Source organism: Talpa europaea, assembly GCF_964194135.1.
Source record: "Talpa europaea genome assembly, chromosome: 10".
NCBI classification, from domain to species: Eukaryota; Metazoa; Chordata; class Mammalia; order Eulipotyphla; family Talpidae; genus Talpa; species Talpa europaea.
This window is the reverse complement of record NC_140077.1, coordinates 108,544,359-108,566,845: the sequence shown is the minus strand read 5'-3', so window position 1 is coordinate 108,566,845 and position 22,487 is coordinate 108,544,359. Positions and strand designations below refer to the sequence as shown.

Here is a 22,487-nt window from a genome sequence, read left to right as displayed (position 1 = left end):
GCCTCCGTTCCCCGCAAAATAACCTATTTTTATTTGCTTTGAATATATAACAATAGGGCCACTATGTAAGACTCTGAGCCTCAGGCCTCCCAGCAAGGGAGGTGACTTTCCAGACAGTCGCTCTGCAGGGCGTGGCACCGAGCTAGGCCTCTAGCATGGAGTGGGTGAGGAGAATTAGTTAAGCTTTTAATTAATTCACCCTTTTCTGGTGTCAGGATGTGTCAAGATTCCAGGGTTCAGTTATCCTTCTAATGTGCAAACTCAGCCCTGTGAGCAATACAACAGTTTTTAGTGCAGCTGAAGTATAGAGCAGGCGCTTGAGCAGGGCTTTGAAGAGATCCTCTGGCCGTGGGGCGTCTGCAAGGATTTGTATGGAGATGGAGGGATATGAAGTGCCTCCAGGTATTGGGAGCTCTGTACTGTAGGGTGCAGCCCCTTTCTTGGCATGGAAAGGGCAGATGGTGTAGACTGAAATAAAACACTGGAACATGTTCAGTGTACACGTTGCATGTAGCTAGCCAAGCATCATCTGGACAGTGGGTTTACACTGGTGCCCCTGTGGGTTCCAGAGCCTGGGTTTGTTCTCCACACCCACCGTTTAAATCCCCTAGATACACTGCCTCTAAAGTGAACTTTAAAATCTTTATGAAGAAGAATGCTTTTTGTTGCCTTATAGTAAGAAGTCCTGGGAGAGGACTAGCTTGGCTTTTCCACTGTGAAAGCAACATTGAATCCATTGCAGACAAGGAAGAAAGTTATCTAGTGCCTCCTGCAATTGCCAAGCATGCTCTACAGAGCAGAACCAGTCATTTGAGTCTCTGACTCTTGGCAAAGGCCTGACCACCAGCCTGGGAGTGTGGGGGGGAGGGGTCAGGGTGACCTGGGGGTGGGCAGGGATGTGGTTAGCAGCTCAGTCAGCAGCCGGAGACCTATGTGTTCTGCTGGGAGGTTGGGGAGTGAGCTGAGCAACACAAGTGTGTAGCGAAGATAATTTAATCTATTTATTGTCTGGGGGATTTAGTAGACATTAGGTACCATATAAAAATGATAAAAGTTGACTTCCAGGGTTTTATTTTCAAATACAAATGACAGAGTTTTAAATTTTTTTTTTTAATTGAGGTAAACTGGAGGGGACCATGCTAAGTGAAATAAGCCAGAAGGAGAAAGACAAATACCAGATGGTTTCACTCATATGTGGACTATAAACAAAATAAATGATACAATTTTTTAAAAGATTTATTTTTATACAAGAATTGGGGTACAGGCCAGAGATGTGGGTGTGTGTGAGAGGATTCACCAGAGACAGAGCAGGGAACAGAAAGGGCAAATCTACTGAAACACACTGCTGAGGGGAGCAGCGGGCACTGCACGACAGGAGAGGTCTGTCCTGCCATGTGGGTAGCTCCCTGGCCGGCCGGGAATCGAACTCGTGCTGCAGAGGCTGTGGACAGCTTCATAGGTTGCATGTTAACCCCTGTGCCACCAGGGAGGCCCTAAATGATAGAATTTTAACAGAGTTTTAGTCATCTGGTTTTAAAAATCTGTTCCTACATCATCTAAAGGTAAACAACTAACTTCCTTCGTTCCCATTCTATTCTTTATTTCCCCCTCAAAATTCTCCCTTCCTCTTAGCATAGATTTTATCTGAAACCTAATTTACATTACCGTGGTTATTTAAATTTTAATTATATAGCTAGATTTTAATAGCTAAGTTTTTTCTGTGAATATGTTAAATGGAAAGGATTCTTTTTGTTTTTAATACTAGCGTTTTGATTTTATGGTTGAGCTTAAAGGCTTAGTGTGGGTAATAAGCACACTGGTAAACGGGAAAGTTTCAAATTCATCCTGTGAGAAGGACCCAAGGGAAGGAGAGTTAGCGAGCGCCAACAGAAGATGTCGAATTTATTGTGCCCTATATATATATTTTTATTTTATTTTAATTTTTAAACAATATTTGCTTCCCCCCACCCCCTCAGGTGTGGTCCCCATAGAGTTTCCTCCCCCAAGGCACCCGTGCACCATCACCTCAGTCCCCTGTGCTCCTCCCTCCCTCCCTGTCACACCTCTCCCTCCGCCTCCCCTGCAGTATATCCCTGATTTATAATTGTCCGTTTTTTGCTCTGTTGTGTTTTGTACTGTTATTATTTTTTTCACACTGATGTCTTATTGGGTTCCCCTATGTTCCTGCTATTAGTGAAACCATCTGATATTTTTCTTTTTCCTTCTGTCTTATTTCACTGAGCATCATTCCTTCTAGCTCCATCCACGTTGCTGCGAATGTATTGTGCCCTATATTTTGAAGCACAGCAGCTAAGGCTTTGTAAAAAGACCTCCACAGAATGATGAAATGTTAAAAGAAATCAAAGAAGTGTGAGAGATGATTTAGTCCAAGCTTCTATGTACAGGAACCAAGAGATGAAAGGACTTACCTGAGGCCAGGGAGTGAGTCAGCATATAGGTGCTACTAGACTTCAGGTAGGAGGAAACTTTGTTAGAGGCCTTTCCGATAGGTTATGACTTCATGAGAAATGCGGATAAGGTAAAAGCAAAAGAAAGCATTGCAAATGTTAAGCAGATGTCTGCACCTCCTTCACACCTCATTTCAAGGCAGGTTTTCATTTTGCTGGTTGTGAGGCTGAGCTTGGAAAGACCAAGGCAAGGAACTAGGCTTAGCCAGCATGGGGCAGCTGTTGCCTGTCTCTTCCCCATTGCTCTGTCTTGCCTTTCTTTTCTATCCATAAAGGGCTTTATTAATAAGCAAGAAAAAATAATTACAAAAATGCAAATTATGTGAAAATAGTTTAATATAAATATGTATTTATATATATATTATATATATATATATATATATATATATATTGCAAACTGGTGGACTTGTTTTTCTTTAAAAGGAGGCTTTGCTTACTTGGCATTCCTTGGCCACATGCATGGAGCCTTAGGAAGTCTGGAGGCAAGAGTTCATCACTTTCCAGAAGGTCCACTGGGAGAACCCAGACATTTCTTGGTAAGAGTTCTGTCGCTGGAAGAATCCTCCTGCCCATGGACAGCAGCTGTTGGAGGCCAGGACAGGATCTGCTGAAGGATACTGACTGGCTGGGTCGTTGCTTATTGGACCTGGTAAGGCGCTCCCTTGGTTTTCTTTAGAGTAAAGAACCAAGGCGCTCCCTTGGTTTTCTTTCTTTCTTTTGTGAAAGCAGACATTTTTGAAAGCATTTGGTAATCTTACTCTGTTTATTTGCCAGTATATCTAGTGGATGAGAAGGGAGAACATGTGTTGATATTATGCACGTGACCTATTTAAATTGTTGATTGGCCTCAGCTCTGGCAATATCATGTCACCGATTTCTTTATTCTTTGCAGCTGAGGTTCAGAAGTGTGAATTACACCTGATTGCACGCTGTCTCCTTGTAGAAATGCTAAGAACGGCAAGTCCTGACGATGCTTATTTACACAGAACACCTAGCTTCTTGTTTCCCCTCTGGCTTTCCTGAAACCAGAAATTTAGTCTCAAGAGTTTTAAATTTAAAATCAATATTTCTAATAAAATAGTTTTACACTATTCATCTTTATATATGGACATAGATCGGAAGAGAATCCAAATAAGTTTAAAGACCAGACTATGAAAAAGCATTCTGGGGAAGTCTATGAAAGTGAAATATTTCTGTTTATCTTTCAACACAAAAATAGATATGGACAGACAGTGTAACTTTTATTCATTAACTGGATATTAAGTATAAAATTGGTTTCAGGGACAGAAAGTAAATTGATTGATGTCAAATAAAAAATGCATTGGGTAGTAGTTTGAAGGTTATTTGAGCAGTTTGCTCATTCACAGTAAACACTGAGTACTCTGCATTGGAGGAATGCTTCAGTAGAACATGTGGAGGAAATTTACTTGGGGGCCCAGGAATTTATAAGCGTTCCCAAGGTTTCATGAAGTTGCACCAAGTGCTGAGATACTAGCTAAATTACTCTCCATTAATTTGGGGAAGGGAAATGATATGTTTTTAAAACCACTTATATTTTTATGTGGTTTTTATTTATTTTTAAAGATTTATTTATTCATGGATCCCAGAGCTGGGGCACAGGCCAGAGATGCGGGGAGTGAGAGGATCCACCAGAGACAGAGTGGGGAACAGAGCAGGCAGACTGATGAAACACACTGCCGAGGGGGGCGCAGCAGGTGAGACAGGAGAGGTCCGCTGCACCATGTGGGTCTCTCCCTGGCCAGCCGGGGATCGAACTCTGCTGCAGAGGCTGTGGACCGCCTCACAGTGAAGTGCTCAACCCCTTGCGCCACCAGGGAGGCCCTTTATGTGGTTTTTAAACCCAACACATATTTATTTGGGAAACTCAGAAGATACAAATAAGTAAACAAAGGGAATAACAATCACACATATATAAATGAAAAACCAAAATCACAGGAACTCATGTCGATATTTTGCTCTATAGTTTGTGTGTGTTTACAAAAAGATCATTTTGTGTAGTTATTTATTTCAGTTATTTTGTTGAGATTGGTAATACATAAAATGAAATAAAGGTCTAAATAAAATGTTTAGACCTTTTATTTTGGAAAATACAATTTCTATAAAAATATGCCATTTGTGTTAACATGTGATTTCAGTTACTTTACAATAGGTAAATATTTTTCAATGTTCTGTTTCGATTCCTAACATGGAGAGTATGAATATATACACACAACCCACATAAACCAAAGCCCTTTGGGATCATCAATAAGTTTTTAGAGTCGGAAGCCATCAGAGGCCACAATACTTGAGAATCAGATTCTGGCTGTTGTTCTGGGGTTGGGCAAAGGCAGACCATCCGCTCATCTGTTTTCATGCACGTGATCTACCTTGGGTCGGTCGTCATGTCTTCGTTGACACACTCAAGTTCGCTTTAGATTAGTGCACTGAGTCAGGCTATTGTTAACCGCTTTCATCTTTCAGTTTTTACCATTTTGGTTCTAGCTGTTTGATTCCTGTTTACAGCAATTGCTTTTATGCCTGGAGTAACCTAGTTTTCATTCTTTTATTCAGAATTCACCAGGAAGCCCACTTTACCCTAGTCTGTTCTCAAGCAGTCTCTTACCTTTTGTGTGGTGTTCACCGGGGCGGGCGGTAGGTGATGGATGAGAATGTCAGCATTAGCACCAAAAACAACTGGAACTTGAGCCACTGAGTATCTTTATACCCAATCTCTGTGACATTTCTGTATCTGGGTAAATGTAAGGTTTGGAGATAAAGGTTTTGAAGATAGATTATGTGGCTATGGAAGAGGTTTTATCTGGGAGATAGATGTTGGTTCACACACTTCCTTTGAGGGATCCACTCTAGTTTGGTATTAGCTAAAACATTTGGCAAAATTTTTGTCTTTGCCTTAGGCTAAGGCCGTTGGAAGGCTGACCTGCCAAATGCTGACTTCAACTGTCATCCCTAAATGCTTGCTGCGTCAGCGTTTGATCATATAAGTTACTATCACACTGAACCAGCAAAACAGTGCCAATTATATGCCAAGGTATATAAGTCATATTTATTGCCATTATCTGAATGTTTAGTTTTGAATATATATGCATTCTATGTGTAGTTTGGGATAAACAATATCTCCATAGATTTGAAATGTTGGCAGCTTATCAATCTGTTAAAGTGCAAATATAAATGGTATTGCAAGAACAAAATGCAGCAATAATTAATGATTGTGAAAACTGCCAACTTTACATTGAAGAATAATCATAACATTTCAAATAATAAATACTTAAGGAAATGGATTTTAGAAAAAGATTAATATTAAGAAAGACTATGTTAGCAAGATAACTTTAGGAAGAATGTTATATCCTTTTGGAGTCTGAAAATATTTATAAAATTTAAATAATGCATGGAAGAATAAAAATCATATAGGGACTAGCATTAATCTTTGAGATTGTGTTACTATTCAAATATTAACAAAAATAGCTTTTAAAAATATCAATTTAGGGTATTTTTAATTATTATTTAATTCCATTCAGGCATGAGTCTATCAAGAAAAAATTCTCTTTGGAAATCCTTGACATCTTGAAGGATGGATAACAAGCAAAATGTTGAGTTTGCCTTGTTAAAATTTCACCAGGTGAAAAAATAACTTAAATCTTCTACATCTGTGATAAATCATCTTTGATCTAGACATAACAACAAATATACCCAATAAAGGAAGAAAGTGTTAAAAAAAAAAAAAAGAGAACTAAAGTTCTGTGTACCTGTATCAACCTCAGTGGAAAGGATGCCTCTATTTAGGAACACAGATGAGGCATATAGTGAAACAGGACCAATCTGTCATTTGACAGTACTAAGAAATTGTTCTTCCTTTATTGTCAAATTTTAAAAATGCTTACTGTTGCTTTTAATGATACCATTGTAGTAAAAATTGCTTTTTGGGTAAAATTCCAAGATTCTGATATCTGAGAAGTTCAATCTGATTTTGGTTGAATATTAATTTTAACATTAGTTTATTTTGCATTAAATGTACGCATAATCTGGTGCATTCTATTTCTTAATAGCATTAATTCTCCAATGCATAATAAATAAAAAAGGAAGAGCTGATAATGCTGCTAATGATGTCAGATATCTTTTTTTATGTTGTTTCATTTTATTATTTTTTCCCTCTGTGAAATGGCTATTCTGATGTGAAGTCTGCCATTGTTCGTGATGTATAATTTTTGATCACATTTTGCATAAATATTAAATTCTTTTTTGCCTTTACTTCTTTTTTCTCTCCTTTTGAGAATCTATACTATAGATGTTAAACCATTTTATGTTGTTCTGCAGGTTACTCTTTCTGTTAATCTTTTCAGTCATATTTCTCTGTGCTTTATGGGGTAATTCCTTTTTTTAAAAAAAAGATTTATCCATTTATGCATACAAGAACTGGGGTACAGGCCAGAGGTGAGAGGATTCACCAGAGACATAGGAGGCAACAGAACAGGCAGATTGACCATGGGGTAATTCCTTTTGATTTGCCTTCAAGTTCACTATAACTTTCTTCTGCAGTCTCCAATGGGCTATTAAGCCAATCAAGTAATTAAAAAAATATATGGCAGCATTATTTTCAGTTCTAGGACTTCCATATGACTTTTTTAAATAGTTTTTGTTTCTCAGCTGAGATTCCTCATATGCTTATTATGGCCATCTTTTCCATTAAAATCATAAACCAATTCATAATAATCTGCTTTAAAGCCCTTGTTTGCTAATATTTGTGAAAATTACTAAAATCTCAGGTTTATGCACACACCTGTTTTCATGAACTTGAAACATTTGGTACCACGAATCACAGAATTATTACCTTCTATTACTATTTCTTTGTAAGTATATTCTGTTTTTAATTATATCGTGAGCCTCAGGGATGGATCGTTGTTTGATATCTTTTTGTAGTCATGGATTAGACACATAGCTGGCACTCAACAAAAGTTATTGTTTTAATAAATATGAAGAATGTCTTGCTGTGGTCCCTTGGGCTTTGCACCAGTATTTCCTCCGTGGCTAGTCATACTCCACTTTCATGAGTATCAAACATGGAGTTTGTTCATTCATTCACTCATACATCTATGGATCTATTCATTCAACATATATTTACTTGAGAACCTGTTTATATATATATATATCAGTTCCCATCCTAGTGCTGTGTTTATGACTCAGATGACTAACATTCACACTCACAGAACTTAATGAGTTAGTGGGTGTCTAGAGTTTAGCCTCCACACTGCTGCTCCTTGGCATTCATTTTCTTTGGTTAACCAGATAGTAAGGACTTTAAAGTGACCCTTTAAGGTCACACCCTTATCAGCACATGCTGCAGCTCACAAGAGGCACAAGTTCCTTCCTGATATAACTCTTCCCATAGCCCTTGTAAGTCTCCCTGGCCTTCTAGAGGCTTCCTCTCTGTGCTCCTTAGATAAGACCCTCATGGAGGTTATGAAAACCCTATTCCTTTTGGTTTGCATTGGCCAATCCAGCCTTCATCTGGGAATCCAAAGCACTCCTCCCACGAACCCTAATAAAGGCTGCACCCTGCCCTCCTTGCTGCCTGAGCGCACTGCCCCCACCCCAACCTCAGGGAGCCGCTCACAGCATGCTTTGTACTTTTCCAGCTCCTGTGAGCAATAAATGTCTGTGTTTCGGCCTCTCTTGTGGACATTCGTTGTCAGCCTGGCACCTTAGCAAATGTTAACAGAATCTTAACAGTGGGCTAGACGAAATATAAGGAATAAGCAAGTAGCTGTTTAAAATAAAATTGGATAGTATTCTATGAAGAGAAAATAAAGCAGGGAAAGGGATAGGAAAGGGAGGCAGCTATTATGGGGATGATGATGTGTGTGTGTTTTCAAAAAGAGAATTGGAGCACAGTAGCTGAGAGGCTGGGACAGGTTCCTCCTGGAGCCTGCAGAAACAGCAGGGCCCGCTGACATCTCGATTTCAGATTTTAGCTTCCAGACCGTGAGAAAATAAAGTTCTGTCATCAAAGGGTCCCTCCTCTTCACCTCCCCCCCACCAAAAAAGGGTGAGGAGAGGCTGGTCTGAGTAGGTGGTATTTGAGCAAAGGCCGCAAAGCAGAGCAGGTAAGTGAGTGCATGCAAACAGAAAAGGCATCTTTTCTTAGATGTGATTTCAGGGGCACTGGAAAGACCCCATATCTCGAACTTCTGAAATCCAACTGTCTGAACTTTGCACTTTTATTTGAAGATTCGATTACTTTAAAACGCAAATTCCTTTAGGAGAGCAACTAAACCTTTACCTGCCAGATACATCTGCTACTGTCCACCGGGAGCTGAGCTTCTTCAGCTGTTTGCAGACACAGTTCCAAAGACAGAGGAGGCCCCTAGAAAAGAAAACTTGTGGGGAGGAAAGAAATTGAAAGGGTCCTTTAAAAAGTAGATCAGTGGGTACCTCCTGGGATAATTTTGGTGTTTCCAGAAATGTGGCAAAGATATTTGTTTGCTGTAACCAAGGATGCATTTTTTAACCACTTTTAGGGCATCTTTATTAGAGTAGAAAAAACAGAAAAGGCATGACATCATAGCAAGTTTTAAAGGAGAAGCTGAAAACTGAAAAACAGTACATTATGGAATGCATTTTAGGCACTGTCATTTTGATAAAAAAGGAATTAGAGGCCATTGTAAATACAAGTTCACAGTGAGTGGTCCTTGTTGCATTATTTATAGAAGGATCTTTTATAGATCCTAAGAATTAGCATTTGATGCCACTGTGATTTGCATCTGTCATCATAAAACCTTGATTTTGTTTTCAGATTTGTTTTCACTTTCACAAATAAAAATGACTCAAATTAAAATTTAAGGAGAAACTGCTAAAGAAACCTTTTGATTACATCTAACAGAGGTTTAGCAGTGTGACTGTTTAGCATTTGATTGTAAATTCTGGTTTCTTTTGACCTTCCCAACAGGTTTATATTTGATGTATTTAATTTCCAGAAGTGTTTTCACAGATGTGGACATTTTGTTAAAAATATTCTTATGAAAATTTCCAGGTATACTTTTTTTTTTTTTTTTTTTTTTTAATAGAGGCATGCTTTATTTATTTGTTTGCTGGTTTGTTTGTTTTGTTTATACATGCACTGGGTACAGTCAGAAGCGCGGGAGGGTGAGAGAATTCACCAGAGCCAGAGCGGGGAGCAGAGCAGGCAGAAGGACTGAAGTACACTGCTGAGGGGAGCAGCGGGCGGCAGGAGAGGTCTGCACGCCATGTGGGACCCTCCTCTGGTGGCCGGGGAGCAGCCGGGGATCGAACCGGCGCCGCAGAGGCCGCGCGCAGTTTCGCAACCCAGCGCTCAACCGCTGCGCCACCGGGGAGGCCCTTCCAGGTATACTTTTAAGAAGATACTATAGCAAGAGGTTGTTATTACAGAAATGATTTCAGAGAAAAAAATGTATTTGTTAGTTGGACTTAAAATTTCATTTTTTTGTTTCTTTTTTTAAGATTTTTTTTTTTTAATTTATACAAGAGCTGGGGTACAGATCAGAGTCATGGGAGGGTGAGAGGATTCACCAGAGACAGAGCAGGAAGCAGAACAGGCAGACTGACTGAAATACACTGCTGAGGGGAGCAGCGGGCAAGACAGGAGTGGTCTGTTGTACCATGTGGGTTGCTCCCTGGCTGGTTGGGAATTGAACCGGCGCTGCGGAGGCTGCGGACAGCTTCACAGCACTGCGCTCAACCCGCTGCACCACCAGGAGGCCCTGGACTTAAAATTTCAAAGCTAGAATTATTTTTATGAAAGGAAAAGTTTTCTCAGGCTTGATACTGTTTTTTATTTTTTTTTTAAATTTTTTATTAAAGATATATTATTTATGCATACAAGAACTGGGGTACAGGCCAGAGGTGCAGGGGTTGAGAGGATTCACCAGAGACAGAGTGGGGAGCAGAACAGGCAGATCCACTGAAATACACAGCTGAGGGGAGCAGCAGGCAAAACAGGAGAGGTCTGATGTGCCATGTGGGTAGTTCCCTGGCCATCCAGGGGTTGAACTCGTCCTGCAGTGGCCAGGGATAGCTTGATAGTGCTCTTTTTTTTTTTTTTTTAAAGATTTATTTATTTATTTATTTATTTATTTATTTATTTATTTATACATGCACTGGGTACAGTCAGAAGCGTGGGAGGGTGAGAGAATTCACCAGAGCCAGAGCGGGGAGCAGAGCAGGCAGAAGGACCAAAGTACACTGCTGAGGGGAGCAGCAGACGGCAGGAGAGGTCTGCGCGCCATGTGGGACCCTCCTCCGGTGGCCGGGGAGCAGCCGGGGATCGAACCGGTGCCTCAGAGGCCGCGGGCAGCTTCTCAACCCAGTGCTCAATCGCTGCGCCACCGGGAAGACCCTGCTACTACTTTTTAACTAGAGTGAGGCGAGATCAGGCATTTTTAAAGAAAAATGGTTAAGGACACACTTTACACTATAGTGGGAGACTCTTTTGTTTTTAATATTTTTATTATTAAGACATAATATGCAATATATTGTTACATGTGGAAAAAATCTAATAGTTGGACATAAAGTAAAATCATTCCACTTTCCCGATAATCACAGTGCACATGTGGGTTTAGATCATTTAAAACCTTTACTACACATACAGAGATCGGCATAACCACAAATACAATTAACTGAATTTAAAAACCATGTGACCAGGCTGGATCTATTCTACTGTCACATGCTCCTTTATGTTTTCAAGCCAATTTATCAAGTCATCATTTATAAAGTAAAATTCATCCTCAAGTGTATAGTTCAGTATAGTTCAGTTCATATCTTAGGGAAAGATATGTAGATGTGCATCCACTACCATGGACACAGAACATTTTCATGGTCCCCAAAGTTCCAGCAAATTCTTTTACCGCTGCTTTCCTTCCTCTGCACCAGCTCTTGGCATCTCCTGATCTGATTTCTGTTGTGTAATATTGTCTCTTCTAGAATGTTATACAAATGGAATTTTTTTTGTGTGACTGACTTCTCACTTAGCATCATGCTTTTGAGATTCATCTTGCTGAACTTATCAATGGTTGCTTTTATTTTATTACTGAGTTAGATTTCATTTTAGAAGATATTACAATATGTTCATCCATTCACCAACGGATGGGCATTTGGATTATTTCCAGGTGTTGGCTATTAAGTAAACAAACTGCTATAAATATTCATTCACAAGTTAGCTGTGGACCTATTTTTGCATTTCTCTTGGGGAAACATCCAGGAGTGGATTCTGGGTCACATGGTGTGTGTCCAAATGATAAAGAGCTGCTTAACTGTTTTCCAAAGCAACTGCACAGTTTCACATTTCTACTAGTGACTTGGAGAGTTCTAGTTACTCCATATCCTTGCAGCACTTGGTATTGTCAGACTTTTAAATTTCAGCCATTTTAGTAGGTGTGTAAGGACATCTCTGTGGTTTTAATTTGCATTTCTCTAATGACTAATGACGTCAAGGGCCTTTTCATGTGCTTCTTTAGTGTATGCACATGTTTTTTTGGTGAGATACTTGTTCAAATCTCTTGCCTATTTAAATTATGCTCTTTGTCTTATATTCTGTATATGTAGAAGATGTTCTCTTAGATTTAAGTAGATATTTCTCCAGATATATTTAGCATAGATTTTTTAAACTTACAATTATTTTCTGATTAGGGAGAACCAAACTTTGATTCTGTGATAGAGTATTTCTTGTAGAACAGAGGATCAGAGCAATACAAAATTCAATGAAAACATAGTTATGCTCATTTTTATTAGAACTCCATATTATTTGTGACATATTCCTATTACAGGTATCAATGACGAAGGTGACACGATAAATTTCTTCTTGCTTTATTGTTGAGTCAAAAGCTGACTTAAATCTCATTTTTTTCCATCATCTGGAAACCTGAAATAAATTACAAAATTAAGTTTTGCACTGGACTAGGAAGTAGAAGAAATTTGCTTTAAAAGATACCATAGCCTGAAAGAGCAAAAAGACTTAACCTGATGCAATGTTTAAATGGAAATCTGTGTCTTTTTTTTTCCAAATAGTATTTCAAGTGCTAGATGATATGACTCTCTTTTATGTTTGGAGAATTAGATTATACATAGAAGCTTGCACAATGTGGGTACTAAATTGTAACTTGACGTGATTTATCATACCCACTGAGTTCTTCTTCCAAATGTTCTGGGTCTTGAGATAAACTTCTAAGTGTGGTTCTTCTAGAATCTCCTAAAGAAAAAGATGTGCACATTTAATGACTCATCACAAACACAATTTAAAGTTATTTTGAGCGTGTACATGAGGATCCCTTTTCAGAGATATACACCTTTATTACATGTAAGATAAAAATGTATGTTATCACCAGGGCAGACATTTAAAGATGGTCACTAGGAAATCTCCCACTCTGCGTGTCCCTCTCTTGTCCAACTAAGGTGACACGATAAATTTCTTCTTGCCACTCCTCCATCAAGGCAGAATCTAATTCCCCTTCTCTTGAAGATTGAGCTCTCCACGGGACTGTTTCATAATCAATAGAATGTGGAAGAAGTAATTGCATGAGCAGGCTAAATCAGAAATGACTATGAAGCTTCCACTTGGTTCTCTTAGGATGCTTGCTTTGTGGTTCTCAGTGGGGGTGTTTTTGCACCACAGGGATATTTGAAAATGTTGGGAGTAGGTTTTGATAGTAAGAACTGGCTGGTGGATGTGCCACTGGCATCTGATGGGTAGAAGGTCGGGATGCTGCTAAATACCCTACAGCACCCGTAGCACCATTTTTCTCTCTCCCATTCAAAAAAAAATATTATCCAGCTCAATATTTCAATAGTGCCTGATTGAGAAACCTTGCCCAGGGGGTGATGGGGCAATGAGCTGGAAGGTCATGTCCCCCTGAATGCCTATAGGGCTAACTTATAAGTGTAGACAGCTCATTTTGAGATTAAGGAAGAAGCGATTGCTTATATTCTTAAGCTACAGTATTTTGGGGATCTGGAATAGGAGGTTGGCATTAAATAATATGTTCTGTCATTCTTTTAGGTAAAGATCTTTATCATAGGCGTCTCAGTTCAATAGTTTTTGTAATCCATAGAACTGTGTTAATATCTTCATGCCTATTTTGTACTCTCTAATGTCTTAAACTCAGCATTCCCTTTCGTTGTCAGAATGGAACATTATCTGTTAAGATGGAGAAATCTTTCCTGGATATTCCAAGTCTGAAATGCCTGGTTGGTCTCAAACAATTGTTTAGTATTTATTTTCTAGATATTGAGCAAAGGTGATTTTTTTTTTACTGTCAAATATCTTCCAGATAGCTTCTGTGAGAATAGGTATATTTGCAACTATTCTTTTACTCAACCTGGGCTATAGTGGCTAATTTAAATAAAAGACATTCACACTCCCCCAGTGCTGGGAAACCTTAGTAATGATTAATGTCCAGAAGGCAATACTTGAACCCCTTATTCTGGTGTGCTGGTACCTCTATTCTTTTGCAACAAGGGGAGCATATGAGCACACATCTCTGATTCTTGGTTCCATCCTTGTAAAAGCACTCATTTTGATTCCTGACCAAGGTTTTGTGTTGTTGGTCTAAGAGTATGACTTGAGATGTCTGATCTGTAGGACTGAGAGGAAGTTGGAAGGTTAGGAATAAACCCACTCCAGCAAGGGAGGCCAGAATCAATACAAAGTTGCTGCTTTGTATTGAAACCTGCTTCTACTGTCATTTCAATAGAAACAGGTATTTCTTTTGATGCTAATAGTAAAGACTTCGGAATGGTAGATACGCTCAAGTGCATAACAAAAGGTCTCATTTATAACATCACTTGGCTCTTACTGCACCAAAGCAACAGAATAAGTCAGCAAATGTTAAACTGCAGTCAACCTACCATCCCATCCCTTTATTTGAAAACAATATATATTTAAGGCAGTATTATATATAAATGAGATTTAAGAAATGTTATCCATAGGGGAGTGTCACTTGAAGTAGAGGAGACACTACCTGAAAAGGTAAGTGAATTTTTATAATTCTGCCATGCAAAAAATTTTTAGTGGCCTTACTCTAGAAAAGGGTAAATAATAACTCATACTTAAAGGTGGTGTCAGAGTTTATAGACTAGACCCCTGGTAATGGATTCAACCTTTCCACAACAAATCAAAAGTATTGTTGTAGGTCCACATGAATATACAGTAGTCATTACCTTAAATTTAAAACTCACTAGAAGCAGCAAACACACAGGGCAGGATATGAAGGCTGTATTGTATCCGTGTGGTCTGCAGAGAATTTCTTCATGTGGTTTTTGCCTTGTTGAAATATATGTTGCAGTTCAAAGCTAAAGGGATTACTTCTGAATAGTCATCACAGAGGTTGATTACATTCGTATATCATATTTAGCTGGACCCTGCAGGCTATTATTCCATTAGCTATGCGGGTCCTGCTATTGTCAAAAAGTTGATCACCTAATGTTTAAAGTCTGCGCTTTCTGTTGACCTTATCAAAATGACTCAAGAGGTTTTGTTCAAAAATAAAACTCAGATTATGCTTTAGGAAAATGACTAAGAATAAATGCAATGGATAAAAAATGATCAGATCTCACAGAGGATATCAGAATTATGCCACCAGTGATGGGATTATAGGTTGCTTCAGTATTTTAGCACATTTTACTTAAAGGACGATTCAACATCAGTAGAAATAGTACTCCATTCTTATTGACAGTGAGTCCCAGAAACTGATTTCTGCAAAAGGAACAGAATTCTCTCCATCTCTCTCATATGCATTCAAATTATATAAAATTAACACCATGGAAATAAATCCAGTACAGCAACTTTAATACATTAGTAGGTCTACAGTGGCCTAATTATAATATGATTTTACAAGGCAATAGTATTGAAGCAAGAAGTGTTTCATTTTGAGAAAATATGTATATCAACTGAAAATTGTCATTCATATTCAGTAACCAGAAAATAACTTCAAACAAACACAAAATAAAATTTAAGCGTTTATTCTTTAGGCGATGATTATGTTGTTTCACTTGCTTAATACATGGCAGTTCAGAGAATTTTAAAGAAATGAATTAGATATATATTCCTATAAACCCTGGACCCTTTACCAACATATGGTATATTTTGATAATCTAATCTGAATTTTCATGAATTAGCTACACACGAAGTCATGCAATGAACACAGAGCTTTGAAAAAGATATGAACGGGTATAGCTTTACTATTTAAAATAATCTATATCAAATTTTCATTAGAATCCATTACAGAAGCTGTCCTTTGGGAACAAAGATGATTTTGAAGCTGTCTCAGTTGGTCGCTAGTCTTTGAATTATGTTCCCAGAAGTGGGCTGGGCTGGCACCGGCTCTGGTGTCCTTTCTGGCAAGGCTGCCGTGTAACTGATGGTGTGTACAGTGGCTGGTCAGGGAGCAGCCTGTGCTCCGGGAGCACAGCCAGACACACATTTTGGCCTCATTAGCGCTGTTCTCTAATCAACTGAACTTTTCAGCAAGTGAAGTTTCCTGATATTTCTTGTACGTTCTTGCCTTAAGCCACCCCACTTGATATTCACAATACAGAAGGAGTGGGTATCAGTTAGCAGGAAACAGATGGCACTTTCAACTGGGATTTTAAAGAGATTTTAACGAAGGGACTATTGAGAGATGAGGGCAGAGCTAAGTAACTGACAAGGGATGCTGGGCACCCGGGGACTCACAACAGAGGGTCTCCCTGCCAGGATCTTCCCTGGGGCTGAAGGGTGAGGGCAGAGAGGATAGCGCTGCTGCACTCTGCTTGAGAGAGGCATGTTTTGAAAAGGGGTCACCCAGTAGAGTCTAGAAGGAGAGTGTCACAGCTGTCAGCGCTGAGCTGAAGAGAGAGAGGCAGGGGAATAATTCCCTGACCTCTCCACCTCCCTCACCCCAGGTCTCCTGCTGGTGATTCCCTTTAGATAAATCCATGCCAGGAAGCCAGAAGGCAAGTAAGTGAACCAGCATGATGCAGTCTGAAGTCAGTCTCCTGGGGCACAACACAGAGAAAGTGGGAGAATGGAAGTTGAGGGTGTGTGTGTGTGTGTGTGTGTAAGAGAGAGAGAGAGAGAGAGAGAGAGAGAGAGAGAGAGAGAGAGCCAGCATGTAATAACCACAAAGAGTAATGTCATCCATCAGTAGTCCTGGGAAGCAGGTTTTAAGCATCAACACACTTGATGCCAGTAGATGACTTGACGCTTTTCTTTTTCTTCTCTTCTTTCCTTTCTGGTGATATTGGATGGTTATTCATGGTCCTTCTCATGAGAATTCTTCTTCTCATGAGGTTCCATGAGAATTCTATGAACCAAAGCCTGAGGTTACAGCGTTAATCTTGCTGTACCCAAAATAATACATACATTTTCTTGCTGACACTGTCCTAATTTAATAAACAAAAAGGAAACCTGCTCTCTGCTTTGATTAGAATCGTGCTGTGGTTGTTCAGTATGTGATGAGTGTAATAGTCAAGATATGCACTTTTCCCCTGTTAATTTGCAGCTTATTTATTTTTTCACTATATTTATCCACTTATTGAGGTAACATTGGTTTACAGCACTACACATGACATCAGGGAACAGGTTCACATCACCTTAGATATATGGCACTACATTTTCAAGTTGGTGTTGATTCTCTTAAGTGTCAAAACCGTGTTCTTGCATATATCCCAGATTTTAGTATATAGCAATTCTCTTTCCAAAGGCTTTTGTTAATATTTGAAGCCTAGAGTCTCCCTGGTGGCTCAGGGGGTTGAGTGCAGCGCTGTGTAGCCGTCTACAGCCTCTGCAGCGTGGGTTTGACTCTCGGCCAGCCAGGGAGATTCCCACATGGCACGGCAGACCTCTCCTGTCTCACCCGCTGCTCCTCTCAGCAGTGTATTTCGTCCGTCTGCCTGTTCTGTTCCCCGCTCTGTCTTTGGTGAATCCTCTCACCCTCCCGCACATCTGGCCTGTACCCCAGCTATTGTATAAATAAATAAATCTTCAAAAAAAATTGAAGCCTATACAAATGAATGTGAGGACCAGAAGTCTCATCGAACTCATTATCTTAAATAGATGTAATGGATCTAGACCTTACTGAAATACAGAAGACACTGCATTGGTGCAGAATGATACTGAATTTCCTCTTCTGCTATCTGAACTTTTAATGAGATTATCTGATTCAGGCCTATCATTATGTTCAAACACTAAATACTTTCTTCAGATCAATGTAATGTTGATGTCTTTATACAGTTATTTTTGTTTCTCCTACTGATGCTACTTTATATAGTCTGCATTTTTTTCTAGTCAAAATGGAATAATAGAAATTGGACTGCATTCTTCTCTGAAACAACTCTTTGCTCCCTGAAAACAAACAAACAAAAGCCAAACTTTGAACAAAATATATGGAATAGTGATTTTGCAGACACTGGACATCAGACAACAAAATCCAGAGACCTCTGAGAGACAGGACACAAACAATAAGAACCTTAGAATTGCCCCAGCTCACTGCCTTGACTAGGTTTTCAGGCCATGGGAGCCTGGGCAAGGGGAGGACCCAGGAAGAGCACAGCAGGCTCCCCTAATTGAGGAGATGGAGCGGAGAGAGTAAGACAATGAGAGTTAGCAACCAGTGTGCTGGAGAGGAGAGAGTGGCCAACAGTGAGGATCCTAGAGTTCTAGAAAGGTCACCCTCAGGTATTCAGAAAATACTTTTCAGAGTATATGTGAAAAAAGTACCAGAGGCTAGAAAAGAACAACTCCAAAGGATGTGTGCAGTGTATCCACAGAAGGCTGGGTATATTACCTGTTTCCTCCAGCCAGACTGGAAAACCTCATAATTCACTGGGCATATGAGTACACAGAAGTGAGGAATTAGTATCTTAAATTCAGCCTTTCTCTGACACCACCTAAAAGATCTTAGAAGCAAGGATCCAACACTTTCCAGGTAACTTTGCTACATCTGAGAGCAAAGATCAAGAATAGTTACAGGAATATAAAAGTGTTCATCGAAAAAATAAAAAAGGTAGAACTCAGTAATTTTACTGAGCCAGTAATTCCACTCTAGCCATCTTCCTGAAAAATTCAAAACACTGATTCAAAGGGAAACTTGGATTCCTGTGTTGACTGCAGCATAGTCAAATTATTGAAACAACTATGAGTGGATAAAGAAGATGTGGTACATATACACAATGAAATACTACTCAGCAATCAAAAAAGATAAACTCATGCCATTTGCAGCAACATGGATGGAGCTAGAATGGATGATGCTCAGCAAAATAAGTCAGAAGGAGAAAGATAATTACTAGATGGTGTCACTAATACATGGAATATAGAGGAACTAAACTAAGAGTCAGATAAAGACGATCTTAAAATCTAAACCTTGAGGGGACCTCCCTGGTGGCACAGTGGGTTGAGCGCAGTGCTGCGAGGCTGTCCACAGCCTCTGCCGCATGAGTTCAATTCTCAGCCAGCCAGGGAGCTACCCACATGGCACGGCAGACCTCTTCTGACTCACTCGCTGCTCCCCTCAGCAGTGTATTTCAGTCAATCTGCCTGTTCTGTTCCCCACTCTGTCTCCGGTGAATCCTCTCACCCCCTGCATCTCTGGCCTGTGCCCTGGCTCTTGTATGCATGAATAAATCAACCTTTAAAAAAAAATCTAACCCTTGAAAGCTGACTGCAGGACTGAGGAACATAGAGGGTAGGAGGCACAATGGACTATGGTGGCAGAAAAAAGCAAGTTATCAGCAACAGCAACTTTGCACTATGAGGAATGAGAAGGTCCTCAGGATCAGGAAAATGACACCAGACGGGAATCTGGATACAGCTGAGGATGGAGGACGCCAGGCACGGAAGCACCTGGGTAAATAGGAAAGATGATTTAGCTATTAACTTTCTTCAAAAGATATTTGACTGTTTAAACAAATATGGTAGGTTGTGGGATTTATAATATTTCTAGAAGTGTAGAGCACACAGCACCAGAGCAAAGGCAGGTAAAGTCCTTATAATCCGCGTCAAGTGGTCGAATGTTGCCTGAGGCGGGCTGTGATAAATCAAAAATGGGTGTCGGCCAGGACTTTTGTATTTATATATATTTTTTAAGGTTTTATTTTTTATTTATTTTTAAAGATTTATTTATTTATTTATACAAGCACTGGGCACAGTCAGAAGCGCGGGAGGGTGAGAGAATTCACCATAGCCAGAGCAGGGAGCAGAGCAGGCAGAAGGAATGAAGTACACTGCTGAGGGGAGCAGGGGGCAGCAGGAGAGGTCTGCACGCCATGTGGGACCCTCCACCGGTGGCCGGGGAGCAGCCGGGGATTGAACTGGTGCTGCAGAGGCTGCAGGCAGCTTCGCAGCCCAGCGTTCAACCACTGTGCTACTGGGGAGGCCCTGTATTTATATTTTGGTGTGTACTTTTCATCTGAACCATTTTGGTTAAAAAGAAAAAAAAAGCCCAAGATTTAAAAATCCACATTCTCCAAATCTGAAATCAGGAATGCCTTTCTCTAAAGATTCATCTGAAAACATATCCTTTTCATATATTTCTCTGAACAGAAGTTTGCAGATGAATTAATGAATTAAAAAAATAACCATTTTATTATCACTCTCAAAGTTTAATTTCCTTAACTCAATTATATGAAGTGTTATATATGTATATATGTTATATATATATAAAATATGAACATAAATGATAGATTTGCATGTTTTCTTCTGGTGCCTTTATAAAAAATAACAGCATTTGGAAAATACACAAACAATGTTGGAATGGAAGATTATATCGGAGATTATATTTTTAATAAGAGATAAAAATTGATGTTTTAGCAAAAATTGAATCTTCCATTGAATGCTGACATTTTTTCAACACTGTAATGAGTAAATATGTACCTTGTCACTACAAAGTACTCCCCCACCAAAACCTGATAGATCTCAGATGAGCTAGCCTTCTTTTTTTAATTTCCATAAAAATGAATGGATCTATTTAAAATAAAGATCAAGAGAAATAAGGTTCAAAATAAATACCACTTCCCAGTGATCTCTGACTCGCCAAACAAGCTGCACCAGTGTCACCTGGAGCTTGCTAGAGATGCAGATTCTCAGGCCTTGTTCCAGACCCGTTAAATCAGAATCTGCATTTTAAAAGACCCCAAGCTGCTCTGCTTGCTCATTAGTTTGAGAATCGTTATCTATACTTACAATCTTATCTATACTTACTACTTATGTAAAAGCAAAATAGTAAATTCAGCTAAAGGAGGTCGGGGTTGTCTTGCTTTTAGCCCCATGCAACACTCAGATCATAAGTAAAAATTAAGTTTTATGGATTGGGGTTACATATTGTACTAGTGAACATAAAGACATTTAAAACTACCCTAGAAGTTACTGTCCCTGTTTACAGATGAGGGAACCACAAGTTGGGGAGACTCAGTTGCTCAATGTCAGCTGGCATTGGCTCAGTGCACACTCACACCCAGGTCTGTCTGGATCCAAAGCCCATTCCATCACTGGCACACTCGGTCTCACTCTAGGAATTCAGAGGATGGGAGGAGAGAGACAAGAACCCCTCTGAAGTAATTATATTGTGTCAGGGTTGGAGAGGTTAATTTATTTGACTTGGTGGAGAACCGCTGTGGAAAGCCTATTTAGTTTTTAATCGCTGTTTGTCCATTTAATTTCTCGTCTCCTAGAGATCATTTCTAAAGCAGCAGTTAAAAAAAATTGCCCCCCACTGCAGGGATATCCCTGAAGACCGCTGATCTGACACATTGGCCAGGACGACGGAGCTTGGACCAGCGAGAAATCCAATCCGGGGCTTCCATCACGTGAGCTGCTGCCTTTATTTCATTATACTTTGGTTCAACCCCTAATGGATTCAGCTTCATAAAGTCAGAAAAAGAGGGAAAGAAAGCAATTTATTCATGTTTTCACTGGAGCTCACTGCAGACATGAAATTTCTCTAAAAATGCAAATCACTTGGTGCAACACGAGAGAAAGTCAGTAGCTAAAGCTCTTGGAGGAAAGTGCTTTCCCAGGGCTAATGTTTTTATGCCCTGTGATTGAATAAATCGATCCATTTATTACAACATCTTCACTTAAGTTTTTTTATCCCTAGATGAATGTATCTAAGGGCACTGGAGGACTTTTCTTTATCACTAAGAAAATTGATTACACTTGTTAATTTGGCTTTTAATCCCAGATATATCAAAATAAATACCATAAACAAGTGTAGAAGAAATCAATATAGATCTGTTCAATATCAGATTGATCAAAAAAGGATTTAGTAAGACCGTGAGATGTAAAATACTAATGTACAAGCTAAGCCCTTACTTATACAATATGACTTTAGACGAGCTCAGTATCTGAAAGAAACTATTTCTGAAAACAGAAATGGTGCGCTTCTGTTGCATTAAAGAAAAATCCCCAGAAGGCCTACCTATCCAAGGTATTTAATGTGAACATTCGTTTTTAAAAGATTTCTTGTCTTTTGTCCGGCCATTCTTGTTAATTCACGGGGCACCATATCACAGATTTTTTTTTTATGTTACATAAAGCAAAAATTACACTTAACAAGCATAAGGTTGGTCATAAAAAATAGATAAAACAACACTCTTAAAAGCCAAGATATCCCAAGGAAGGGCTATCAGTCATTCTTTCCTGAGAAGGTGAGGACAATGAGAAATAAAAATCACACACAGAGAGTCCTGAAATGCACTTAGACAGGCTCTGGGCCATTATGACATCGGTTTTGTACAACTCAGGTAACAAACCAATTGCTCAGCGGACACTCTTTTGATTAAGCATATTTTTTATTTCACTTGTACGGTAATGAACGAGACAGAGATTCATGCTGCTCCACTCTAGGAAAGACACCGTTTTAAACCGCTTCTCTAACTGTGGGCACAGTTTATGTTGAAGGTACACTGTGTTTGACAACTGGGAACCCCAATTCATTTGTCATTCATTCAACACATATCACTGAGCACCTGCCAAGTGAAAAACACACATCTGGGGACAGG

The 22,487-nt window shown here is 39.4% G+C and overlaps 1 protein-coding gene across 1 annotated transcript in view; it reads right to left on the bottom strand.

The window, feature by feature from the left end:
• Positions 1-22,487, bottom strand: part of TTC29 (tetratricopeptide repeat domain 29) — a gene marked incomplete at both ends in the record, with an annotated part of 162,481 nt that overhangs the window by 570 nt on the left and 139,424 nt on the right. The gene's annotated exons all lie outside the window — the stretch shown is intronic.